At 46.4% G+C, this 26,441-nt stretch overlaps 1 long non-coding RNA gene and 1 other non-coding gene across 4 annotated transcripts in view; one reads left to right on the top strand and one right to left on the bottom strand.

Annotated features, from left to right (window-relative positions):
• LOC148139494 (uncharacterized) overlaps window positions 1-26,441 on the top strand; it is a 1,679,690-nt gene that overhangs the window by 334,591 nt on the left and 1,318,658 nt on the right. The gene's annotated exons all lie outside the window — the stretch shown is intronic.
• Window positions 22,337-22,408, bottom strand: trnag-ucc (transfer RNA glycine (anticodon UCC)). The gene has a single exon. It is a non-coding gene; the product is annotated as a tRNA-Gly (tRNA).

Here is a 26,441-nt window from a genome sequence, read left to right as displayed (position 1 = left end):
ACCTGAGAGAATAGGTGAGATTCTGAATGATTACTTTGCATCAGTGTTCACTGAGGAGAGGAAAATGATGAATGCTGAGATTAGAGATAGAAGTTTGATTAGTCTTGATCATGCTGACATAAGTAGGGAAGATGTGTTGGGTAGGCTAGTGGTTATTAAGGTGGACAAATCCCCAGGACCGGATGGGATCTATCCCAAGTTGCTGAGGCAGGCGAGAGGGGAAATACCTGGGGCCCTGACAGATATCTTTTTTGAATCCTTAAATACAGGTGAGGTGCTGGAGGATGGAAATGTTGCTTATGTTGTCCCCCTGTACAAGAAGGGTAATAGGAATATTCTGGGTAACCAAAGACGAGTGTGCATGACGTCAGTGGTAGGAAAGTTGCTGGAGAAGGTACTGAGGGATAGGATCTACTTATATTTAGAAAAGAATGGGTTTACAGTGATAGGTAAAATGGTTTTGTGCAGGGGAGATCTTAATTGAGCTCTTTGAGGAAGTGAACAATTTGCTAGATGAAAGAAGGGCTGTACATGTCATATACATGGACTTTATTAAGGCGTTTGATAAGATTTCCCATGGTAGACTAATGGAGAAATTGAAGTCATATGGTGTTCAAGGTATTCTAGCTAGGTTGAGAAACAGGAGACAGAGAGGAGTATTTGAAGGGAGTTTCTCGAAATGGTGAAAGTTGACCAGTGGTGATCCACAGGGGTCAGTGTTGGGCAAATGTTGTTTGTAATATAAATAAATGATCTGGAAGAGGACACTGTTGGTATGATCAGCAAGATTGCAGATGACACGAAGATTGTTGGAGTAGCAGAAAGCATAAGAGACTGTCAGAGAATGCAGGAGGATATTAAGGGACTGGAGATTTGGACGGAAAGTGGCAGATGGTTTTCAATGCAGACAAATGTGAGGTAATGCATGTAGGCAAGACTAATTCTAGAGCGAATTATACAATGAAAGGAAGAACCTTGAGAAAAGTTGTTGGGCAGAGAGATCTGGGAGTGCAGGTCCATGGTACTCTGAAGGTTGCTGCACAGATGGATAGAGTAGTCAAGAAGGAATATGGTTTGCTTGCCTTCATTGGACAGCATATTGAGTATACGAGCTGGCAAATCATGTTAACATTATACAAGACATTGGTTCATCCGCACTTAGAATTCTGTATACAGTTCTGGTCGCCACATTATCAAAAGGATATGGACGCCTTTTGGAGGGTGCAGAGAAGGTTTACGAGGATGGAAGGCGCTAGCTATGAAGAAAGGTTGAGTAGGTTAGGTTTGTTTTCATTAATAAAAAGGAGATTGAGGGGGGACCTCATTGAGGTTTACAAAGTCGTGAAGGGTATCGACAGGGTGGATAGAGATAAGCTTTTTCCGAGGGTGAAGGATTCAATAACGAGAGGTCACGCTTTCAAGGTGAGAGGTGGAAAGATTAAGGGGGATAAACGCGGCAAGTACTTCACACAGAGGGTGGTGGCCGTTTGGAACGCGTTGCCAGCAGAGGTGGTAGATGTAGGCGCGGTAGATTCATTTAAGATGCGTGTGGACAGATGTAGTAGATGGAGAGCAGAGGGATACAGATGCTTAGGAATTGACCGGCAGGTTTAGATAGTACATTTGGATCGGCTCAGACTTGGAGGCCGAAGGGCCTGTTCCTGGGCTGTAAATTTCCTTTGTTCTTTTTTGTTAACTTATACATTCCTTTTCATGTTGTATTTATTAGAAGGTGAGAGGTTGGGAAGTGCTTTTGCCAAAAAGGACCGGAATGTCCTTGGTCACACATCACGAACAGAATTCATGCAGGGCATCCATTAACCAGGACAGGAAATGAAATGTCAGCCTTCATTACAAAATGAATCATGTGTAGGAGTTGTGGAGTGTTATTGAGGCAGTATTTCGACTATTGTGGACAGACTTTCTGACCTTTATAAATCAATGGTCTCCTTGTCACAGAGGCAGTGCAAAGCTGTTTTATCAGAATAATCTCTGGGATGATGGTAAAATGAAGAGAGAGTGAAGGAATGGACTTCCATATGCAAAGAGTGTGTTTGTGGCTGTCCATATGACAGTGACCGGTGTTGCCCTCGCTCTAACTACCATCCTTGATAGTGTAAGGCTTGGTATCCTCACCTTGCACGCGGTAGTTGAGGGTGCAATTCTCTGCGGCAGAAAACCATAGATTTTGGAGCAGAAAGATGTGAAGCTCCGGTCCTCGGAGTTGTTGTTGGAATTTTCAGCGGAGCTGTGAAGAAGGTTTCCAGCCTTTTCCTCCCTTTTCTCGATAACATTCTCAGCGCTGCTGAAGCTCATGTGAAACGCTGCGGTCCTGTGAGTGTTATGAATTGAATTAGTTTCAATCAATAGTTTCCGCTTCCGATTGTTGGGGTTTGAGAACACAAGACCCAAGACCCATCAAGTGCAGGACAAAGTATTTGACGAGATTCCACCAAGGGACTACAAGAAACAATAGAAAGGATAAATAGGCTGACAACGTGCGAGCTGCATTCATAAAGTTCATCTAATCCGTAAATGCCACGGACAGCTGTTCCTCATATCGATATGGAGGACACTGAGTATCTCTGATCCCGGGAGTTGGAACTGGGATTATATGACCGTCTGCAGCACTGGTTACTTCCTTGTGTGAAGTACCTCCTGATGGAACACATGTAAAAGTCTATTGCTCATTGAGAAATACATACAAAATAGTAGCCCAGAACAGTATTTCTGTTGTGTTTCTGGTGCTGCTCTTGACATGCCCTACAACACTGAACTTTTTCTGTGCTTCCTGAAGATTAGTTGAGTGCTTCTATGATCGTATTGTGGGCAGTAATCTGCGTTTTAACTTCAATAACGCGCGTCTGAAGCCCAGGTCCACCAATGTCTTTTTTGTCTTTCTCTTATCATGTGCAATTACAATACAGTAAATAATCAATTAATATTGGAAGATGACATTCAGAGGCGTGCGAAATGCCGAGATTTTAGTGATATTAATGCAATGATTAGAGATTCCCTTGATTCAGGAAATAAGGATGTGTTTTGTGTCGAGATAAGGAACTGTGAGAAAAGAAGTCAGTAGCAGGTGTAGGTGACAAGCCCACTCGCAGTCACCAGAGTGAGAAATAAGACGTACAAGAAAAAGTACTGTGTGTGAGCGCTAAAAGATGGCAGTAATCATGGGTGATCTTAATTTCCCCTTTCCCACTCCCGGTTCTATTGTAAAGAATGTTTGGAGAACAATAATCAATAAAATATGTATGGCCCATAGAACAAGACAAGCCATACCTTAGTCATCGATTACTTTACAGGCGACTTAGTTTCCGTCTTTTCTTGGAAACAATCTGAACCACACTTTTATTGCGTTTCTTTCCATATTAATATTAGTCTGTCTTTTGATTATTCCTCATAAAGTGCATGACCTCACACTCACAACATGATACTGCAAGATTTCGCCACTCACTCATACTACCATTATCTTTTTGAGTTTTGCACGTACTCATCAAAATAAGCCCGCTCACTGATTGCGTATCGGCAGCAGAACTGGACACATTTCACTCTGCCACTTCCTTCAAGTCATTCAGACAGATAAGTCATTGAAGCCCGATGACTGACAATTCTGGATTTCATTAATTATATATTTTCAACTTGAAAACTGTTCAATACTCCCGATTCGGTGACTTCTTGTGATTAGACAGTGGACAGTTAATGCTGATTTATTACCCAACACCGTGAACTCTCTCAGTGTGCAATGATCTATTATATGGCTCCTAATTGAGTATTTGACAGAAATTCGAAAGGACTATACCGAACAGCTCCCTTGATCAGCTCCGCTGGTCATGTTAGCAAAGAAATCTGGCAAATTGACAAGTGTGATTTTCCTTTCAATAAATAATGTTGACTCAGTTTGAGTGCAAACATCTCTTCCTAACGTTGTGTTTGACTCATTTTAAATGGTGTCTAGCATTTTCCAAATGACAGCAAAGAACATTAGAGCAGATAGCAGCAGTTTAGCCCATCAAGTCAGCGACAGCTGTCAATGATATCTCGGCTTATTTGTATAATCCTCAACTCTACTTTTCAGCCTTATCTCCGTGGCCCTTGATTGCGGGCTGACTAAATAACTGTCTGTCTCAGCCTTGAATGTACCCGTTCTTGACAGACCTCTGTTGGGTGCATTTCCACAGACTTGCTATCCTCCGAAAGAGAGAATATTTTCCTCACGTCAGTCTTACATGTTTGACCCCATCCGCTGTGCTAAGGCCCACTGGCCCCACATCTTCCCAGGTGTAAATCAGAGCAGAATAAACACCCGAAGGACGGTCTTAACTCCGCAGAGCCAGCTGTGAGTATTTGAAACAGTTTCATATCTTGACCACAGATGACACAAACAGACATGAATTGCACATTAGATTTGCCAAAAGCGAATCTTCTTCAAGATCACATAGAATCATAGAGTCATAGAGATGCACAGCATGGAAACAGACACTTCGGTCCAACCTGTCCATGGCGACCAGATATCCCAACCCAATCTCGTCACACCTGCCAGCACCCGGCGGATTTCCCTCCAAACTCTTTCCATTCATTTGCTCATCAAAATGCCTCTTAAATGTTGCAATTGTACCGGCCTCCACCTCTGGCAGCTCATTCCATACACGTACCACCCTCTGCATGAAAATATTGCTCTATAGGTCTCTTTTATATCTTTCACCTCTAACCCTAAACCTATGCCCTCTAGTTCTGGACTCCCCGACCCCAGGAAAAAGACTTTGTCTATTAATCCTATCCATGCCCCTCATAATTTTGTAAACCTCGAGAAGGTCACCCCTCAGCCTCCGACGCAGCAGGGAAAATAGCCCCAGCCTGATCAGCCTCTCCCGGCAACTCAGATCCTCCAATCCTGGTAACATCCTTGTAAATCTATTCTGAACCTTTTCAATATTCATAACATCTTTCCGATAGGAAGGTGAACAAAATTGCACGCAATATTCCAACATTGGCTAAAACAATGTCTTTTACAGCCGCAACATGACCTCCCAACTCCTGTATTCAGGACTCTGACCAATAAAGGAAAGCATACCAGACGCGTTGTTCACTATTCTACCGACCTGCGACTCCACTTTCAAGGAGCTACGAACCTGCATTCGAAGGTCTCCTTGTTCAGCAACACTCCCTGGGATCTTACCATTAATGGCATAAGTCCTGCTAAGATTTGCTTTCCCAAAATACAGCACCTCGCATTTATCTCAATTAAATTCCTGTTGCCACTTCTCAGCCCATTGATCCATCTGGTCCAGATCCTATTGTAATCTGAGGTAACCCTCAGTAACTCAGCTGGCGATGAAAGCACTGGACCAATACAACAACGTTTTTATTTTCTCGACCATTGCTATGTTTATTAATCTCTCTGCACATGAAAATGGATCCTTCCCATCCACTTTAATGGATTAAATTCCCTCCAGTGTGGCCCCCTTCGGCTCTACCAGTCCACACTGACCCTCTGAAGATTAACACACCCAGACTCATTTCCCTGTGAGTAATGCACCAAACGCTATGGGCAATTTACCACGGCAAATTCACCTGACGAACACATGTTTGGACTGTGGAAGGAAACCCACGCAGACAGGGGGAGAATGTGCAAACATCACACAGACAGTGTCCCGACGTTGGAAGCAAACCTGGGACCATGGTGATGTGAGGCAGCAGTGCTAACTGCTGAGCCACATTTGTCTCTCATCAACGCGTGTAATTCAACTGGATCTCCCAGCATTCTACTCCGTTCTGAACCAAGAGAGGGGGACAGCGAATACTGGGGTCAGGCTGCGGACAGGGCAAGCCAAATACTGGTGTTTCAGGTTGGAAACATTCATTTCAGAAGATGTGTTAAGCACAGGAGTTAAATGTGGGAAAGGTGATGGGTTAGAAATCCATTGGGAATCCCCACGCGGTTTCGAATTCTGCCGACTACGTTTTCAATGATTTCCAAAAGGACGATTTCGCGCTCAAACTTGAAAAAAGAACAATCTCAACAAACCATGCCAGTTGTTCGATTTGATTTTGTAACCTCGAGTTCTTAATCAGAACTGTGCCACTATCAAAACCTTGACCGTTTCTCTTCCCACGGATACTGCTGGACACATCGAGTTTCTGCAGTATCCTCTGAATGTACTGTGCAAAAGTGCAACTTTACATTCGATTCCGTTAATCACAGTCCTCCATGTCCTGACCCTGGACAGTGGCAAGTTTTCTTCCTGTTCGTCAAACGGCCCATCCCCACCGCTCCCTCCCACATCATTATAAACAGCCGCAGGAAATCTCTGGTTCACCTTCTTCGCTCCAAAGTGAAATTTACCAGCCTCTGGACTCTCTCCTCATAACGTGAATTCTCATCCCCGGACATGGTGAAAGACAGAGGATAGTGAAGAGATTTTGGGGAAATATTGACATTTGAGAGAGGAACAATGTTAAGGAGGCAAAACATGGAAACCATTCTCCAGCTTTGTGGATCTTCAGAAACTTTTTGGGAAGTGGAATCGGAGGGCAATGTGCAAGGGTGAACTGTCGGACTGAGCAGAAACAGTCAAGACAGCTTTCCCCTCTTTAAGGGGACGGGACATTAACTCTGATGTTCTCGGGACACGAACTGATCTGAGACATTGAAAGTTTTCTCGTTCTTGTATATGAGGACTCCAGGACATTGAAAATGCTCGGGCCAGACAAACACCGAGAGGCTGGAACCCAGACTGTCAGGGTGTGACATGGGTACGTCTGAGTGAGTGGGATCAGACTGTTCCGAGGTCTCCATAATGAGCGTCGCAGGCTCTAATTTGGAAAAATACATCTGATAGAGGACAGTTGTCATTCTGGGAAGGGCAGACTGAAGGTGAGATTCCGTAACCGCATACTTTGTAGGATTGTGCGATGTGCTGGATTGCACATGTCAGCGCATTAGTCTGCCGAATGAAAGATAGCTGATTCAAGAGCCCGCAGGGCGACAGCGATTGCTGCCCTTAATGCATCTGTTTACTTTGCTGCACTGTTTCGGTTTCTAATGAGGTCAACAGATATTCTCCAAATGGAAACACAATCGTGTGACTAACCACAATGACATTTCCGCATTGCTGTCAAGATTAATGTCAAGAACTGTGACTTGTGGGAATCTGAAACCAAAAGGAAACTGCTGCAGAAACGAGCCAATTTGGGAGTACCTGTGGGAGAAAACACAGCGCTGATGACGTTCTGAGACATTGCCTCTTAATGTCTCTCTAGAAATGCTGATGGACCTTCTGAGTTTCTCTTGCAAATTCTGTTTTTATTTTAACTGAATGTCCATTCCATCCATCAGGATGATGCAGCCAGCCTCACCACGCACTGAAATTTTACACGTTTTGAAGCTGCGAAATGATTGGATTCAAACAAACCCAATAATGATTTACTCTTCCTCAGGTCCACAAGGAAAGAGAGCTGGGAAGTGAATTGCACAGTATCGTCCTGTCGTCCTGGATGAGTGGTTAAGTCAATGGAATTGAAATTCATATGGCTTTAAACATGCAGTCTCGTATCCTGCTGATGGTTATGGAGAAATGCTAATAATTGCGAAGGGAAATTGCTCCCTGACTTCGACTGGTAGAGTCAACTTAAAAACAAAAACGGGAAAATTGGGCATGGTGGGAATCTGCAACCCACTGCCTGTCAGGGTGCAGCAAGCAGAAATTTCTAGAGAAATTTGAGACGCATTGAGGTGTACACTTCTCCCACCAACTGCGTTTGAAGCTGTTAGACAACTGTTGGAAAATGAGACTAGAACAGTCAGGGACTTGTGTTCGACTGGTGCAAACTTGTTCAGCTGAAATGCATTTTCTGTGCTGCCGAAATCTTTGACAAGCTGCGGTGAGATGGTCGGAGAAAGTGGCGGATGTGAAGCACGTTAAACTGGTCTCATCCTGACATCTCTCCTGCTCTCGGGGGATTTGTCTGTCTGTCCACCTGTGTGGATGAAAATGAGGATGATTTCCTCAGGGCGATTACCATACAGTGTGACCACGTCAAAGTTCAGTCCTATGATTTTGTCATTTAAAGCGCAGGGAGTATTTCATTGAAATTTACCCTGGAAACATCAGAACATGCAAGGTTAATTGCCTCATGCTGGAAAATGGGACTAGAGTAGATGAATATCCGGTCTCCCGCACTGCAGATAGGCGGAAAGGCCTTTTCCACGCTGCAAGGAATGGAAGAAAGAACGAAATTGATGTGCAGCTAAAATGATCACAAATGAAAAAATAAGAGGGGATTCATTAAGGAAACATGCAGCGCCATATTTCAATTTCCCTGGAAGTCTAGTGGTAAGAATTCAGTGCTCTGACTGCTGTGGCAATGGGAGATTTCCTCTGACGGGAATCTTGTTGACAGCCTTCCCAAAGCAGGGAATGTTGTATGGTGCTGGAAATTGATGGAGTTTTGTCACAAACACGATTCAGACTAGCGTAAAACAAATAAGTGCAAATCGCGGAAATCTGAATCCAGAACAGGAATTGACAAATTCAGCCGGCCTGACAGCACCCGTGGAGACAAAGAGATTTAATGTTTCATATCGACAGAATCAGGTTACTTGTGCATTTTATTGTTTTAATTCCTGGGTAATTGCCAGTTTCAATTCACGAATCAGCATACATATCAGAATCTCTCATTAGCTGACAAACATCATCTGTAAAATGAAAACTGTCATATCGGCTGTATTGCTGTTGTTGTTCTCCTGAGTTGGTGAAAGTCTGGCCTTATTCATTACCTTTATCTTCTCCTTTCTGTCCATGAGCAACAACGTTGAGTGGAGAGCTTCTGTTTTCAGTGTCTACCTTCGTATGCTTATCTATTTGTCTCCCGTTGTCTCTCTGTACTATCTCACTCTCTTCTACATTCTCCCACTCTCTGTCTGTCAATATCCCTCAATTTCTATTCCTATTCTTGGAAAAGTCTGAAATTCGGTGACAGTTTGAGAGTATACCTGTTTCGTGGCTTTCTCCGCCTCCCCCCCCCAACCCGCCCCACCCCCAACCCGCCCCGGCCAGAGTGTGTAGAACTGGGCTCACAGCCTCCAGGTAATATCTCTGTCACTTAGGTCTGAGGTCAGGTGACATTTCTTCACTCAAAATACGATCATTTACAATTGTAATTAGAATTCCTTACCGACCAGAAGAAAAGCAGTTTCTCTCCAATTATAGGATTTCAATGACGGCATTGCAGTTTGCCTAAAATTAATGAATGGTGACAGCAGACAATGAGAGCTGTCATCTCGCAATGGATGCGTTATTACCACAACATTTCCTGGCAAGTCTGCAGTGTCTCCTGCCTCACTTCATTATTTAAAAAAAGACTTGCTGTGACAGCGAGAGACTAAAAGTAGAAGAGATGGAGAGATCATTGTTGAGCAGAGTACAGAATCTCGGCGTTGGATCAGCAGGATAGAACATTGACTAATGGGTCCACAGCAGGCGGCAAGGCTTGGTATCACCAAATAACAACGGGCTGAGCTCAAACACAAGAAGCATTCTGAGCCCTCACTGTCGCGATATTGGATCAACAATACGGCTTATACAAAAAGTTTATGTAATGGACTTTCAATGTACGGAACATTTCAGAGCATTTAACACCATACTCGCCTGGTTATTACCAGATGCTTTAACTGACAAAGCCACATATGGTGTTCTTCAAATCCATATATGCATCTAATTAACTATTTGATCACAGTAACTCGGACTTCCTTGCAGTAATAAAGCTGCTCGATGAGAATATATATCAACCTGCGCTTATGCAGGAAAGAACAGGTCACAGCTGGTCTTCCTTCATGAAAATGCACCGAAAGGGGCAATCTCTTCTTGCTTTGCTTTCAAACTATTGCCTTCACCTCTGTAGCTGAAAATGTGTAGCTGGAAAAGCGCAGCAGGTCAGGCAGCATCCAGGGAACAGGAGAATCGACGTTTCGGGCATAAGCCCTTCTTCAGGAAAGGCTTATGCCCGAAACGTCGATTCTCCTACTCCCTGGATACTGCCTAACCTGCTGCGCTTTTCCAGCAACACATTTTCAGCTCTGACCTCCAGCATCTGCAGACCTCAGTTTCTCCTTCACCTCTGTAATCTGACAGGATAAAGAGGATGCGTTCATCCTCTCGGGGCCGATAAAACGCGTGAATATGCACAGAGGGAATCTCATACCAAAAGATCAGGGTAATTGTGGTGAATTTACCAGGAGTGGTGTGTGAGTCGGTGTTAACAGTGGGTACTAAGGGCTAACCCATTAGCACTGACATTGAGCCTTGCACCAAAAGCATCTAACTCAATTCTTGCCTCACGTCTCCCAGTCATCATTGACTTTCAGTTGATCCTACTCCCCCTTCGAAACTTCTCACTTGTTCCCGAATACTTTCGGTTTTCCATTTCGAAATTGCAGCCGTTTGAAACGAATTTCTGGAGTATGAACGTCACTCTTTGGGATCAGCTTCACTGCCCATCCATAATTACTCCAGAGCTTGCGATATTAAGTTACTTTACAGAATCGTGGAAGTACTCAGCACAGAGATGCATCCATGATGTCGCTCGGGAGGGAGTTCCGAGACTTAAAACAAACGACTTTGAAGGAACAGTGAGATAGTTTCAGCTGAGAAAGGCGAGATTCTTAGAGGCGATTTGCGGTGACAGGTGTCTCGTGTATCTGCCGCAATGATCCTTCTAGTTGGATGCGATCAATCACTGGATTGATTCTGGCAGATCCGCGTCTGTGCTCTGTGTGGAAGCAGGAAATAGTTTTCATTCAGATAAACCAAAAGAAGAGAAATAAATCTTTATTTCCTGAATGAGAATTGGATCCAGGTCTGTGCGATTCAAACTCAGACTCTGAAGAAGGGACTCCACTGATGCTGACAATAAACCTTGACCTAACCTGTCCAAACTTTTGTAACTATTTTCTTTCTCCCCACATTTTGAAGCACCAGTCCTTGCCGTGAGTGGTGAAGGAGCTAACTACTCCCTCGCAGAAAAACAATTGGGGCCAGAGACCCATATATCTGTCCCGCAGCGGGTATTGCTTTGCTCCGAACAGACCGGGTTTGCTGTGTGGGACTGAAACTGTGTTCGATCACACACAGACGCGGTGAATCAGCTGCCAGCAGATGTGGAGAAGGTTGGGGCGGATTCAGACCCATTCTGGGAAATAGACTGGATCCGGAATTCAGGGGAGCTTAGTGTCACAGAAAGAAGGCTGGAGAATTGGTTTGGGAAAGATCTCAGCCATGGTCGAATGGTCGGGCAGACGAGATGGGCTGTGAGCTCTAACTGTCCACCGATGCCTTCTGGTCCCTGGCCATCCGGAATCTAAGGAAATAGAAAGAGAGTTATTTTTTCAGTTCGAAGTCCTCCGGTCATAACTGGGTGAGGTGAGAGATGGAACACGTCTGGTGTAAGTTTAGAGACTGGGAAAATGTTTGGAGACGAAGTAATAAAAGAGGATCTGAGTATAAAGTTGGAAGTCAGGAGATATTCAATAAAAAGGAAGGGTGCGTAAGGCAGAGGGAGATGGACATGGAGAAAGAAGTGTCACTGGTCTTGAAGTCTTAACTCTATTTTCCTTTCCAAGATTCTATCAGACCTGCTGAGATTTTCCCGCAATTTCTTTTGTTGGTACTGAAACAGAAGACACGAGGGAGTTCCTGGATCAACCAGCTCTCTGTTCTGTGGGCGTTTGAATTCCCCGTTCGACCAGATCACATCTCAGCCACACGAAAACCTCACTATCCTGCCCCACCCCACCCCTGTTACTGATAATAAACTGTTCATTACGTCAAACCACGTGCACGCAACACCATCATTTTCCGAGTGAACTGGGAAAAGTTTCGGGAGAGTTCCATTCGGTTTCATTCAGAGCATTCTAAATCAGTTACTTTTGTTTCAGCACTATTTGACATGGAGCCGTCACTCTCAATCCCCCGAGCATGTGGCCATTCGCATTCCACGACTCTGTATATTTTGGTTGGTACATGGTTGGAATGGAACCTCACGTTTTGAAAGGGACGTTGTTTATCGTATACTCGGCTGAACTGATAAACGTGTCTCTGGTACCTCCGGTACAGTGGAAACAATTTTCACTCAGAAACCAACACATGATCAAAAACAGTGGTAACAATGTGTCAACAAAATCTGCAACAGCGAGCGAATGCGCTCTTGTGTGGGGTTGCAACATTGCAAATTGAATGGAGAGCTGTGAACCTATTAACAGATAGAAATGCCCCTACATGAAACTGCATCTGCCAAGACTTCTCCACTCACTCATTCTATCGATACCTGTTTGCAAAATTCCACATCCTTATCCCAATATGTTCACCCACCTATTGTGTATCGGCAGCATTTCACTCTGCCACTTCCTCCAAGTCATTCAGTCAGATAAAACATTAAATCCGATGACTGAACAATTTGGATTTCACTAAATATATCTTTCCAAGTTGAAAACTGCTCATTAATCTCGATTCGGTGATTTCTGTTAAATAGACAAAGGACGGACAATGCTGCTTTATTATCCAACACCGAGAAATCCTTTCTTGTGCAACGGACTTTTATATAGCCCCTTATTGATCGCTTGCTAAAATTCAAATGAACTTTACTGAGCATCGTCCTTCACCAAGTCTGCAGGTCATGCTACCAAAGAAATCTGTCAGATTGTCATCGTGTGATTTTCCTTTCAAAAATGATGTTGATTCAGTTTGACTGTAATCATCTCTTCTAAACTTTCTGCTTTTCTTAATTTGCAATGGTGGTTCACATTTTCGAAATGACAACAAAGACATTTGAGCAGATGGAAGCAATTTAACCCATCAATTCAGCGACAAGTTTCAATGAGATCACGGCTGATTTGGTTCATCCTCAAATCCCCTTTCGGCCTCATCTCTGTGACCAAATGCCTGTCTTTCTCAGCCTTGCATGTATGCAGCCTTGACAACCCTCTGTTGAAAACACCTTCACAGATTTGCTACCCTCTGAAAGAGAAAATATCCCCGACACCTAAGTCTTACGTAATTGGCCCCTTCCGCTGTGAGGTGGCCTTCTGGTGCCACATTATCCCAGATGTATATCAGAGCAGAAAAAACCCTCAAGGTCGGTCTGCTCTGTCCAGTGCCAGCTCTGAGTGTTTGCAGCATTGTCTTTTTTGACTTTTGAATGAACAATAGACCTGAATCTTCTTCAAAAATTCTTCATTGGCTGTAATTTCGCTGGCAGTGTAGTGCGCTAGAAAGTCGAGTGCTTGATCACAAGTATATCACTCTCAAAATGTCATCTCTGTTTCTCTTTCCACAGTTACCGCTAGATCGGTCGGTTTTCTGCAGTATTCTGCGAATTTACTGTACACAAGTGCTGCATTTCATTAACTTCCTTCAATCACAGTCCTCTGGACAATGACCCTGTTCAGTGACAATACATCCTCCTGCTCGTCAATGTGCCAAGCCCCACCGCTCCCTCCCCCATCAAGATAAACAGCTGCAGAACAGGACCTCTCCATCTCCATTAATGACGACCGACTTGCCACTGACATTTTTTACAAACCCACCGACTCCCACAGCTACCTGGATTACACCTCTTCCCACCCTACCTCTTGCAAAAATGCCATCCTGTATTCCCAATTCCTCCGCCTCCGGCGGATCTGCTCCCAGGAGGGCCAGTTCCACCACAGAACACACCAGATGGCCTCCTTCTTTAGAGACCGCAATTTCCCTTCCCACGTGTTTAAAGATGCCCTCCAACGCATCTCGTCCACATCCCGCACCTCCGCCCTCAGACCCCACTCCTCCAACCATAACAAGGACAGAATGCCCCTGGTGCTCACCTTCCACTCTACCAACCTTCGCATAAACCAAATCATCCGCCGACATTTCCGCCACCTCCAAACAGACCCCTCCACCAGGGATATATTTCCCTCCCCACACCTTTCCACCTTCCGCAAAGACTGTTCCCTCCGTGACTACCTGGTCAGGTCCACATCCCCCTACAACCCACCCTCCCATCCTGGCACTTTCCTCTGCCACCACAGGAACTGTAAAATCTGCGCCCACACCTCCTCCCTCACCTCTATCCAAGGCCCTAAATGAGCCTTTCACATCCATCAAAGTTTTACTTGCACATCCACTAATATCATTTATTGTATCCGTTGCTCCCGATGTGGTCTCCTCTACATTGGGGATACTGGGCGCCTCCTTGCAGAGCGCTTAAAGGAACATCTCTGGGACACCCGCACCAATCAAACACACCGCTCCGTGGCCCAACATTTCAACTCCCCCTCCGACTCTGCCGAGGACATGGAGGTCCTGGGCCTCCTTCACCGCCGCTCCCTCACCACCAGACGCCTGGAGGAAAAACGCCTCATCTTCCGCCTTGGAACACTACAACCCCAGGGCATCAATGTGGACTTCAACAGTTTCCTCATTTCCCCTTCCCTCATCTCACCCTAGTTCTAAACTTCCAGCTCAGCACTGTCCCCAGGACTTGTCCGGACTTGTCCTACCTGCCTATTTCCTTTTCCACCTATCCACTCCCCCCTCTCCCCCCTGACCTATCACCTTCATCCCCTCCTCCACTCACTCATTGTACTCTATGCTACTTTCTCCCCACACCCACCCTCCTCGAGCTTATCTCTCCACACTTCAGGCTCACTGCCTTTATTCCTGATGAAAGGCTGTTGCCCGAAACGTCGATTTCGAAATTCCTTGGAAGCTGCCTGAACTGCTGTGATCTAGTTTCCAGCATCTGCAGTCATTGTTTCTACCATCTTCAGTTAATTGTCTTGGGTGCAAAGAAAACCTCGGGAATCTCTCCAAATGCCAGGAAATCTCGACCCTGGACATGCTGCAAGGCAGAGGAGTGTTAAAGAGATTTTGGAAAATAGTTTCAATTGGCAGATGGAAAAAATGTTAAAGAGGCAAACCATATAACCCAGTCTCGAACTTTGTGAATCTTCAGAAACTCTGTGAGAAGTGAAATCCATGGAGAATGAAGAAGGGTGAACTGCCCGGTTGAGCAGAGACAGTCAAGACAGCTTCCCCTTCTTTACGAGGACAGACCATTAACTTTGATGTTCTCGGGACATGAACTGATCTAAGATATTGAAATAATTCTCGTTCCTCTACATGTCAAATCCAACCTCATCTTGAATCCGGGACAATGAAAAAACTCGGGACCACACAAGGGTTAAGGAGGCTTGAAAGGAGATGGTCCCAGTTCGAGGAGAGTTAGTGCTCAGTGACATGGGTGTGTCTGTCGTGGATGGGATAAGACTGTTCCCATGCCTCCATAATGAATGTTCCAGACTTTATTTTGGAAAAATAAAACTGATAAGCGGACACATCTCGGTCTGGGAAGGACAGACTGAAGTCCGTCACAACCTGCTTTACATGTTCGGGAATGGTTTTAGGTTGGAAGTTTCAGCGTATTAGACCGTTAAATGAAAGGCTGGTGGTTCAAGACCTCCAAAGGCGACAGCGATCGTTGTTGTTAAAGCATCTGTTTTCTCTGCTGCAGTGTTTCGTGTTTCTAATTGGGGCAGGAAATGTTCCTCAAACAGAAAGTTCCCGTGTGAAGAACCACAAAGAACTTTTTGCAATGGTTTAAAGGTTAATGTAATGAACTGTGGCCTCTGGGAATCTGAAACAAAATCAGAAACTGCTGACAAAACTATCTGGTTTGGCAGGACCTGAGGGAGATTATTGAGTTCTGATGAAGTTGTTAAATATTGTCCACGATTCTCTCTGCATGGATGCTACCAGACCAGCTGAGATTTGTCGTGGAAAAAGTAGAGAGAATCACCAGGAGACGTAGAGAGTTCTTCAAGAAGTCGGTCTGTTATTTGCAAACGAAAAACCGTGACACCGAGAAAGCAGAATCTCGAATGCTCTCGAACTTCATTGTCCATGGGTTTTTATAAATTTTTCCCATGCTTTGTTTGCTTATCAGCATGTCTAAATATATTAATCAAAGCACCTCACACTCGCTACACAATAAACCAGTGATGTTAGTTCCCATCATCTCTTTAATTGTTCATTCTACTTAACTTTATTCTCATGTGACGGTTAGATATTTAATTTCAGCTTTCGCAAAATTGGTCTTTCATTCCAGACCCTACTTCATATTTTCCCAATGCCATAATTAGTTATTTATTGTCAATAATCTCAATCAGGCTGACTCTATTAAATATTAATTAGATACTTAATGTCATGTCCCAAATATTTATGTTCCCAATCGAGTCATAATGATTCTTAACAGGAAGCCTAACTTTACTAACTGTAATCTAATCTCACCAACGAGACCTTTCAGCGTCAACCTTTCTTTGCTAATTGGTGTGAGAGAATTCCACTATTCTTATCTCATCGTGCATTCTACAGAGCCCTTGCAACAGATCGCCAGTGGGGTTCATGCTTTAAACCTTCCCTTACTTTCATGCTCTTTATTTTCCATAATAACATTTTGTCATTCTGACCAATGGCAGTCATTCCTGGCACTGGATTTTTTTTTCAAAAATATACTTTATTCATATATATTTAATCTATACAATTGGACATGTCATCATTCTGTAAACATTCCATTTCTTTACGTATCGAAACAGGGTAATCATTCATATTCACAGGTTGGTGCAATTATATTGAGCTCAGACGCCAGCGGAGCCCAAATGACTGCGTGGGCCCCCTGTTCTTCATGAGGCAGGCAGATGTTAGTCGGTGGTCTTTCCCCACCGCGCCTTGGCGGCAGCTGCCCCAAGCTTCAGCGCGTCCCTCAACACGTGGTCCTGGACCATGGAATGTGCCAGTCTGCAACACTCAGTCGGGGTCAACTCCTTCAGCTGGAAGATCAGTTGGTTTCGGACCACCCAGAGAGCGTCCTTCACCGAGTTGATGATCCTCCAGGCACAGTTGATGTTCGTCTCGGTGTGCGTCCCGGGGAACAGGCCGTAGAGCACGGAGTCCCGCGTCACGGCGCTGCTGGGGACGAACCTCGACAAACACCACTGCATTCCTATCCAGACTTCCTCTGCATAGGCACATTCCAGAAGGAGGCGTGTGACAGTCTCGTCCCCCCCGCAGCCGCTTCGAGGGCAGCGTGCGGTGCGGCTGAGAGTCCGGGCGTGCATAAATGATCTCACAGGCAGAGCCCTTCTCACCACCAGCCAAGCCATGTCTTGGTGCTTGTTGGAAAGTTCTGGCGATGAGGCATTCTGCCAAATGGCTTTGACAGTCTGCTCAGGGAACCGCTCGACAGGATCTGCCCTCTCCTTTTCCCGAAGGGTCTCAAGGACACTACGTGCTGACCACTTCCTGATGGACTTGTGGTCAAAGGTGTTTTTCTTGATAAACTTCTCCACGAAGGACAGGTGATACGGAACGGTCCAACTACTCAGAGCGTTCCGCGGCAGCGAGGCCAGGCCCATCCTTCGCAACACCGGGGACAGGTAGAACCTCAGTACGTAGTGACACTTGGTGTTTGCGTACCGGGGATCCACGCACAGCTTGATGCAGCCACACACAAAGGTGGCCATCAGGGTGAGGGTTGCATTGGGTGTGTTTTTTCCCCCATTGCACCGGTCTTTGTACATTACATCTCTTCGGACCCGGTCCATCTTTGATCTCCACACGAAGTGGAAGATGGCCTGGGTGACTGCGGCGGCACAGGTTCTGGGGATAGGCCAGACCTGTGCCACGTATAACAATACGGAGAGTACCTCACACCTGATGACCAGGTTCTTACTCGCGATGGAGAGCGACCGTTGCTCCCATCTGCCCAGTTTCTGTCTCACCTTCCTGATCCGCTCCTACCAGGTCTTGGCGCACGCCCCAGCCCCCCCGAACCAAATACCCAGCACCTTCAGGTGGTCAGTCCTGACGGTGAAGGGGATAGAGGATTGGTCGGCCCAGTTCCCGAAGAGCATGGCTTCGCTCTTGCCTCGGTTTACCTTGGCACCCGAGGCCCGTTCGAAATGGTCACAGATGCACATGAGTCTGTGCACGGACAGCGGATCCGAGCAGAAAACGGCGACGTCATCCATGTACAGGGAGGCCATAACCTGCAGACCCCCGCTGCCAGGAATAGTCACCCCTTTCAGGCTCGCATCCTTCCTGATGGACTCGGCAAATGGCTCTTTGCAACACACAAACAAGGCAGGAGAGAGAGGGCAGCCCTGCCTGACTCCAGATCTGACTGGGAAGCTATCTGATTCCCACCCATTGATTGAGACTGCACTGACAATGTTGGTGTAGAGCAGTCTGATCCAATTAGCGATTCCCTCCCCGAAGCCCATTTTGGAGAGGACATCCCTCATATATGTATGCGATATCCTGTCAAAGGCTTTCTCCTGGTCCAGGCTGATGAGGCAGGTGTCCACCCCCCTGTCCTGTACGTAGGCAATCGTATCTCTGATGAGTGCGAGACTCTCAGCGATCTTCCTGCCCGGTACAGCACAGGTTTGGTCAGGGTGAATCACCGATCCCAGAGCAGACCTGACCCGGTTGGCGATGACCTTTGACAAGATTTTGTAGTCTGTGTTTAACAGTGAGATCGGTCTCCAATTTCTAATTTCTTCCCTCTCCTCCTTCTGCTTGTAGATGAGGGTGATGATGCCTTTCCTCATGGATTCATTCATGGTACCTGCCCGAAGCATACTGACATACACCTCCAGCAGGTCCCGGCCAATCAAGTCCCAAAGAGCGGAATAGAGCTCGACCGGTAAGCCGTCGCTTCCGGGAGTTTTATTCTTTTCGAAGGACTCGAGGGACTTGGTCAGCTCATCCAGAGATAGCGGCTGGTCCAGCCTCTCTCATGTTCCGTCGTCTAGGACCTCCGTGATAGAGGACAGGAATGACTGGGAGGCCACGCTGTCCGTTGGCTTCGAGTCATACAGACTGACATAGAAAGATTTGCTGATCCTCATGATGTCAGCCTGAGATGACGTTACCGAGCAATCTTCTTCCTTCAGGCTGCTGAGCATGGAGCTCTCTTTGTGCACCTTCTGGAAGAAGAAACGTGAGCACGTCTCGTCCTGCTCCACCGAGCGGACCCTGGACCGGAAGATTATCTTGGAGGCCTCCGAGGCAAAGAGCGAGGCTTGCTGGCCCTTCACCTCCTTGAGGTCCTCCGTGACATCGACCCCCAACGTCTGCAGCAGGAGCAGGTTCTGCATACTTTCCTGGAGCTGGGACAGTTTTCCCCGTCTCTCTCTCGCCTCCTGAACACCTTTGAGGATGAAGAACCTCTTGATGTTCCCTTTTACTGTTTCCCACCAGTCCGCTGGGGACTCAAAGAGGAGCTTCACGGTTCTCCAACCTGCGTAATCCCTCTTTAGCTCCTCAATGTTTCCCGGGGTCAACAGCTTGGTGTTCAGTTTCCACGTTCCCTTCCCAGCCCGCTGCTCGTCCTATAGGTGACAGTCGGCCAGCAGGAGGCAGTGGTCAGAGAAGAACACCGGCTTGACGTCGGTGGATCTGACCGAGAACGTTCGGGACACAAACAGGTAATCTATCCTTGAGCGGATAGACCCGTCTGCCTGTGACCATGTATATCTACGCTGCGCTCCGTCTGCAGGGGTGCTGAAGACGTCGTGCAGCTTGGCGTCTTTGACCGTGTCCATCAGGGCTCTGGATGTGGCGTCCAGTTTACTGTCCCCCCCGCCGGATCGTCCGTCTGCATCGATGCTATAGTTGAAGTCTCCGGCCAGAATGACCGGCCTGGCCGTAGCCAGCAACAGTGGAAGCTGTTGCAGGACGGCCAACCGTTCACTCTTACCCGCTGGGGCGTACACGTTGATTAGTCTCACGGGAGCGTTTCTGTATGTAACATCAGCAACGAGGAGGCGCCCGCCCACCACCTCCTTCACCTCGGAGATGGTGAAGTTGCCTCCCCGTAACAGAATACCCAGGCCCGAGGAGCGGTTATCGTTGCCCCCCGACCACACTGACGGCCCATGGGCCCACAAGCTCGACCATCTCCTGTAACTGCTGAGGTGCGGTTTCCCACACTCCTGCAGAAACAGGACATCAGCTTTCACGTTGGCCAGGAAGGCCAGTGTTGAAACACATCGCGCAGCAGATTTTATGCTGTGCACATTGATAGTTGCAATTTTAAACCCCATTTTGTTAACAGGTTGTAAGGTTACCCATGTCCGATTGTCGCTGGTCCTGCCCCTCTGGGGTAGCTGTCTGCATCCCCGTGCAGTACGCAAACTGCTGGACCCTCGCTGGGCTGAGGTAGCTGTCCAGTTCCTCACTCGGCCCATTTGCCCGCTTCGGTGTCATCGGGCCGAGACCAGGGTCCACGCTGTCTGTTTCTATATCTGACAGCAGGGCTGTCAGAGGGTCGCTGCTCCCAGTGACCTGGAGCTGTGTGGCGGCGGGGCCCTCCTGGCTTTAACCTGGTGGGGGGTGGTGGTTTCCCATTTCCTCAGGAGGCTCGTCCCTTGGTTGGCAGTTGCTGCTCTCCTTTCTCCTCGCAGCGCTCTGCCTCTTCTTTTGGTGACGACCCTCCTTTCTTCCGTCCTCACTCTCCGAAGAGCTGTCCGTGTCTTCCACCTGCAGCTGCCTTTTCCCCTTTTTCTGGGAGGTCTTGGTGACCGGGTGGGTTTTCCTCTTCCTGTTTTTCACCACGGTCCATTCCTTTGTCTCCTTCTTTCCCTTCTCCGCCTCCTCCTCCTGTCCTGTCGGAGCTTCGCTCTGCAGCTGTACCTCTCCGGTAACTGTCATCTGCTCTGCTCCGGCCTGTCCTTCCTGTTGCGTGCCCCCTGACACCATTCCCTTGCCGGTTTGCGGTGCCTTGCCGTCTTTGTGTGGCCCGCCTCCGGCCATCTGCGCGTAGGTGGCGGCCCCTCGTCTTGGGCAGGCCCTGTACACGTGGCCCGCCTCCCCGCACAGATTGCAGTTCTTTTCCTCCTTGCACTCTTTGGTCGGGTGGCCCTCCTTCTTGCAATTGCGACAGATCGTGACCTTGCAGTCCGCCGCCATGTGGCCTGACCTCCCACAGGTTCGGCACACTTTCGGCTGCCCTGCATAAGTAAGGTATCCTCTGCTCCCTCCGATAGCAAAGCTGGAGGGTGGGTGGAGGATATTCCCGCTGGCGTCCACCCTCAGGGTTACCTTGACCTGTCGTTTGCTGGTCCAGATCCCGAAAGGGTCAACCACGTCGATGCTTTGACCCTCGACCTGCACATATCTTCCCAGGAACGTCAGGACATCAGTTGCTGGCACGTAGGGGTTGTACATGTGGATTGTAACAACCTGGCACTGGATATACTGACGGTGAAGGGTCAGTGATCAGAGCGGACTGTCCCTGTAGTTCTGTTCCCGACTCTCCACCTCCCGCTCTGTTAGTAACCTCTCAGTCTCCTGGGAATTGCATGGTTCCCAATTTTGCCGGATTCCAGGCCTTTAACCTTGGCTGAGCAGACAGTCGATGGTCTGAGGAATATCATTCCCAAACGTCTCATGTCCGAGGTAATAACAATTAATAACGATGTCTGTGCATCCTCCTCATAATCTGTGAAAATCATTGTTGCGCACGGTAGGAACATTTATTGACCGAAATTGAGGAGGTTTTGAACCAGATCAAACTCCTATTAATTAAGAAGATGGTCTAGATCCTTTTTTCTTTTCTCCTGAAGGCAAATGTACGGCAATGCAATTCAATTGGTGAAACGTCCAGGCTTGAACCGAAACACAATTTACTTCGCACTATCGTTGTAACACAAACAAAAAACAAAGTGTGGACGAACCCAACTCTATTGGAAAACTGAACGAAATGAAACATCATTTAACTACGAAACAGTCAATGTTCGAATATAGTAACATTGCATAAACCATACAAAACTGGTCGACCTCCTACCGGAATGATATTATGAAACGTGAATGGATGAGGAAAAGTTATAATGTGATGTTTGTAATTCTTAAGCTTCCAAATGGATTTGAGGTGCGAATGTATTTTAACCTTGAAGAAATTTGACGCATTTAAACCTCCTTCCTGTCCACGATTGAAGCTGTTGAATCTGTTCCGAATTTCCAGCGGCTTCTGTAATTATTTAAGGTTTCTGACGATAGCAATCTCTCACTTTTCCAACAAAACAAAACGAACCTTATGTTGCGAACAATATTCAAATAAGCAATGGGCAGCAGAGAGGAAAGCTTTCGAGCAACGCTGCCCGGATTGTCTCGGCAATTAACAGGAACCAACGCCATGAAAACCCGAAAGCAACCTGACAAATCCATTTCGCCACAGAATGCAACGTTGGTGCTCAAGACTTTTCCTTACAAAACCACAGGAAAAGCCACAACACTGCGATGGCCGGGAATCGAACCCAGGTCAACTGCTTGGAAGGCAGCTATGCTCACCACTACACCACCACCGCGCTAGTAACGAAATTGTCCCTTTTCCCAAACGCACATAACAAGGCCGTGATCGTCACCAACTGAACTGGGGATGAAAGCAAAACAAGACATTGGTTGTAAAACGTCACCAGGTCTGAAAACACCAGAATCAGGAGCCTTCAGATCTTCAGAACAATCACTGGATCCAAAAGGTTCACTCCCCACAAATGCTGCCGGACCTGCTGAGTTTCCCAGCAATCTTTGTGCTGTCTCTCAGATCTGCAACATCTGCAGTTCTTTGTCAGATAGAAAACAACCGTTGACCCATTGAAGGGGATATTTGATCAGGTGATAGTCCTCTTCATCCACAGAGATAGATGGGATGGAGCATAGGATCATAAAATTCTTACAGTGTAGAAACAGGCTATTCGGCTCATCATGCATCCCACCAAGTCTCACCCTCTCCGCTATTCCTGTAACCCCGCATTCCTCATGGATAACCATATATCAACACTCACCTGGACACTATTGACTCTTGAGCGTTGCAAATCCACCCTAACCTGCGCATCTTTGGACTGTGCGAGGAAACTGGAGCACCCAGAGGAAACTCACGCAGACAGGGGAGAATGTCCAAACTCCACACAGACAGTCTTCAATCAGACAGGGATCTGGGTAATTGGAGAGGTTTCAAGAGGGAGTGCAGACTGGTTTGTGAATGATGGGCCGAAAGCCTGATCTCAGTGCTGTAAAGGCTCTACAGTAACATGATTCCCTACATCCAGCATTCAACACAATTTGCATTTTGTTTTAATCCGTCCTGTTATTGACATTATTCTGAGTGAAATGTATAGAGAGAGGTTGTTTGAGCATTCACACAGATCTGTGTTGTGATGGGTCAGGAGCAACATACAAAACAACAACTGGCGGAGGGAGAATTGAATTCCCCTTCCGAATCTGCCGAGGACATGCAGGACCTGGAACTTCTTTATCACCACTCACTCACCACCCGGCGCCTGGAGGAAGAACGCCTGATCTTCCTCCTCAGGAACCTCCAGCCCCAGGGCATCAATGTGGCCTTTACCATTAGCCTGATTTGCCCCTCCGACCACCTTATCCGAGTTCCATCCTGCCAGCTCGGCACCATCCTCGTGGCCTGTCCTACCTGCCAATCTTCCTTCCCACCTATCCGCTCCACCGTCCTCTCTGACCAATCACTTTTACACCCACCTCCATCCATCATTGCGCTCTCCGCTCCATTCTCCGCAGCCCCACTCCCTCCCATTTATCTGTCCACGATGGACACCCCCAGCCTCATTTTCCATGATGGTGTTTTGCCCGAAATGTCGACTCTCCTGCTCCTCCGATGCTACCTGACCTGCTGTGCTTTTCCTGTATTACTCTAATCTTGACACTGATCTACAGAATCTGCAGTCCTCACTTTCACCTCGCATGACTGAATTCCTGCCCCTTACAGATCGAATTGGGTCTCGTGTTTTCATCATGAATTTTAATATATTTTATTTTAAAAATCATCACAATATATTTGTGCCCTCATGAGCATGTAATGCATTTGGACAGAACAATGCCTCCTTTCTCTGTGAACAAATAGAATTAAAGGAGTCGGTTTGGAAAATGTTTTTTCTCACAAAAACAGGAATAGGGAGTTATAATTCTCTCTGAAATAAACACAGGCCATTCAGAGGAATCTGATAAGGTCATGCAACATCTGCCGAGAGAAGGGAAAGGTTAGCTCATATGTTATGAGAGTAGGGGAATTCAGCAGAGCGGTAGGAAGTTAGAAAAGTAATAATTAGTGAACAATTGGAATGGGGATAACGCTGAAGAAAAAATGAGAGCCTGTTTAACATGTTCATTCTGTTCTAGTAGTCAATCCAATCAAAGCTAAAGTTAGATTTCATATCCAGTTTGCTGTCCAATCCACATATTCCGTGACTCCCTGAGAAACCAGCAATCTGTGCCTTCCAATCTGAAATGCACTCAGTGAGGGTGCATCAACAATCGTCAGTGACAGAGAATATTAAAGACTCAGAAGCCTTAGAGTTAATCGCTCTCTCCCCATCTCATTCCCAAATAACCTGCCCTTACCCTGAGGGTGTGTCAATAATAATCAAAAGATCTGTAAATGATGTAATTTTAACACTGACTTCTCTTCGCAGATTCTGTCAGACTTGCTGAGCTTTTCCGCAACTCCTGAGACTGTGTTATCGTGTTTCAGATACCCAGACCCACAGGATCAATTTCTCACCATCTACCCTCTGAAGCCTGTTCAGAATTTGATGCATTCAAATGAAATCGTATTTCAATTTTCTCGAATATAGACACAATTTATTCAAAGCTCAGCATTGGAGCACGTGAGTTTCAAACAGTGACCTTTATTTTGTGGTTCATTAACGTGTTTGGCTCATTGCCGCTGGGTTACCACGTATTGCTTAGATATAATTGTTCTGACGAAGTTGACGATGAGTTAGCGTCTTGAACTGCTGCCATTCATTTTGTCCAGATAAACCCATAATGATGTAAGGGAGGGAGTTCGAGGATTTCCAACCAATGGCACTTGTGGAACTGAGACGTTTTTCTGAGCCAGGGTGGCGAGTGGCTTGGTGTGGAATTGTCAATTGGTGTCCCATGTATCTGCTGTGCTCAGTGTTCCACGCGATAATGCTGTGGTTCGGGAAGCTGCTCTGTGAGGAACTTTGGGGAATTTCCACAGTGCATCTTGTCAGTGGTGTATTCCACTGCTACTGAGTGTGGATGGTGGAGACAGAATATATTTGTGACTGTGGTGCTGAGCAAGCTGCACTGCAAGTTAATTCTACCTAATTATGGAGAACATATAGACAGCTACTTCAGGCTGCAGCGCAACATAGATAGGATGCAGATCTGGGCATGGCAACCTGGATAAACGCGAAGTGATGCATTTTGGAAGGAGGAACACGAATGCTGAATATAAGCTTAAAGACAGGTTCCTTGGCAGTGTGGATGAGCAGAGGGATCTGGATGTGCAAGTATATAGATCCCTCAAAGTTGTCACCCAAGTGGATAGGGTTATTAAGAAAACATATGGAGTACTGGTTTTCAATAAGGGGGATTGAGGTTTAGAGCTGCGAGGTTTTGCTGCAGCTCTACAAGTCCCTGGTGAAACCACTCTTTGAATATTGTATCCAGTTCTGGTCTCCCTCCTATAGGAAAATACCGAGGCTTCGGAGAAAGCGCAAAGATGGTTTACCAGGATGCTGCCTGGACTGGAGGGCTTGCCTTATGAAGAACGTTGGAATAAGCTCGGACTTTTCTCTCTGTAGAGAAGGAGAAAGAGTGGAGACCTGTTCGAGGGATAGAAAATAATGTGTGGAATAGATACAATCAATAGGAAGAGACTTTCCCCCCGGACATGATTGACTGGTATGAGAAGTCAAAGTTTGAAGATATTAGGAGGAAGGTATAAAGGTGATGTCAGAGGTAGGTTCTTTACGCAGAGAGTTGTGAATGCATAGACTCGGTTGCCAGCTGTGGTCATGGAAGCAGAATCATTGGGGACATTGGTGCGACTCCTGGACATGCACATGGATAGCAGTGAGTTCAGGGGTGCGTAGGTTAAGTTACTATATTATCCATTAGGATTAAATCTCGTGGGCCAAAGGGCCTGTTCTGTGTTGTACTTTTCTATGTTCTATGTTCTATGAGTGCGTACACTTGGTATATCTAAACGTAAGGTGTCAACCTGGTGAAGCTACGACACAGAAATAGTTGCGTGCCAGAAACCATAAGAAGCAAAGGACAGACAAGGCTAATTGACTTTATCACTCACGGATCAGACATAATGTCTGCAGTCCTGCCACCTCCCATCACAAATGATGCGGGACAATATAATAAATCATTTCTTTCACATGAACGTCGAGGCTGAGGGACCGGAAATAGATCCTTTCGAAATTATAACAGGCATGGAAGTAATGGATAATGGAAGTATTTTACACAGACCTCAGGAGACATAGGTTTAAAGTGTTATCGAGCAGACCAGACCCAGATGTATGGTATGCAGATTGATTTTGCTTGTTT

This window comes from Chiloscyllium plagiosum, unplaced genomic scaffold (assembly GCF_037043375.1).
Source record: "Chiloscyllium plagiosum isolate Xiang-an unplaced genomic scaffold, Cpla_swu_hap1 HiC_scaffold_38, whole genome shotgun sequence".
In the NCBI taxonomy this organism is placed as follows: domain Eukaryota; kingdom Metazoa; phylum Chordata; class Chondrichthyes; order Orectolobiformes; family Hemiscylliidae; genus Chiloscyllium; species Chiloscyllium plagiosum.
Note: the sequence above shows the minus strand (reverse complement) of the source record. Positions and strands in the feature narration are given on the sequence as shown.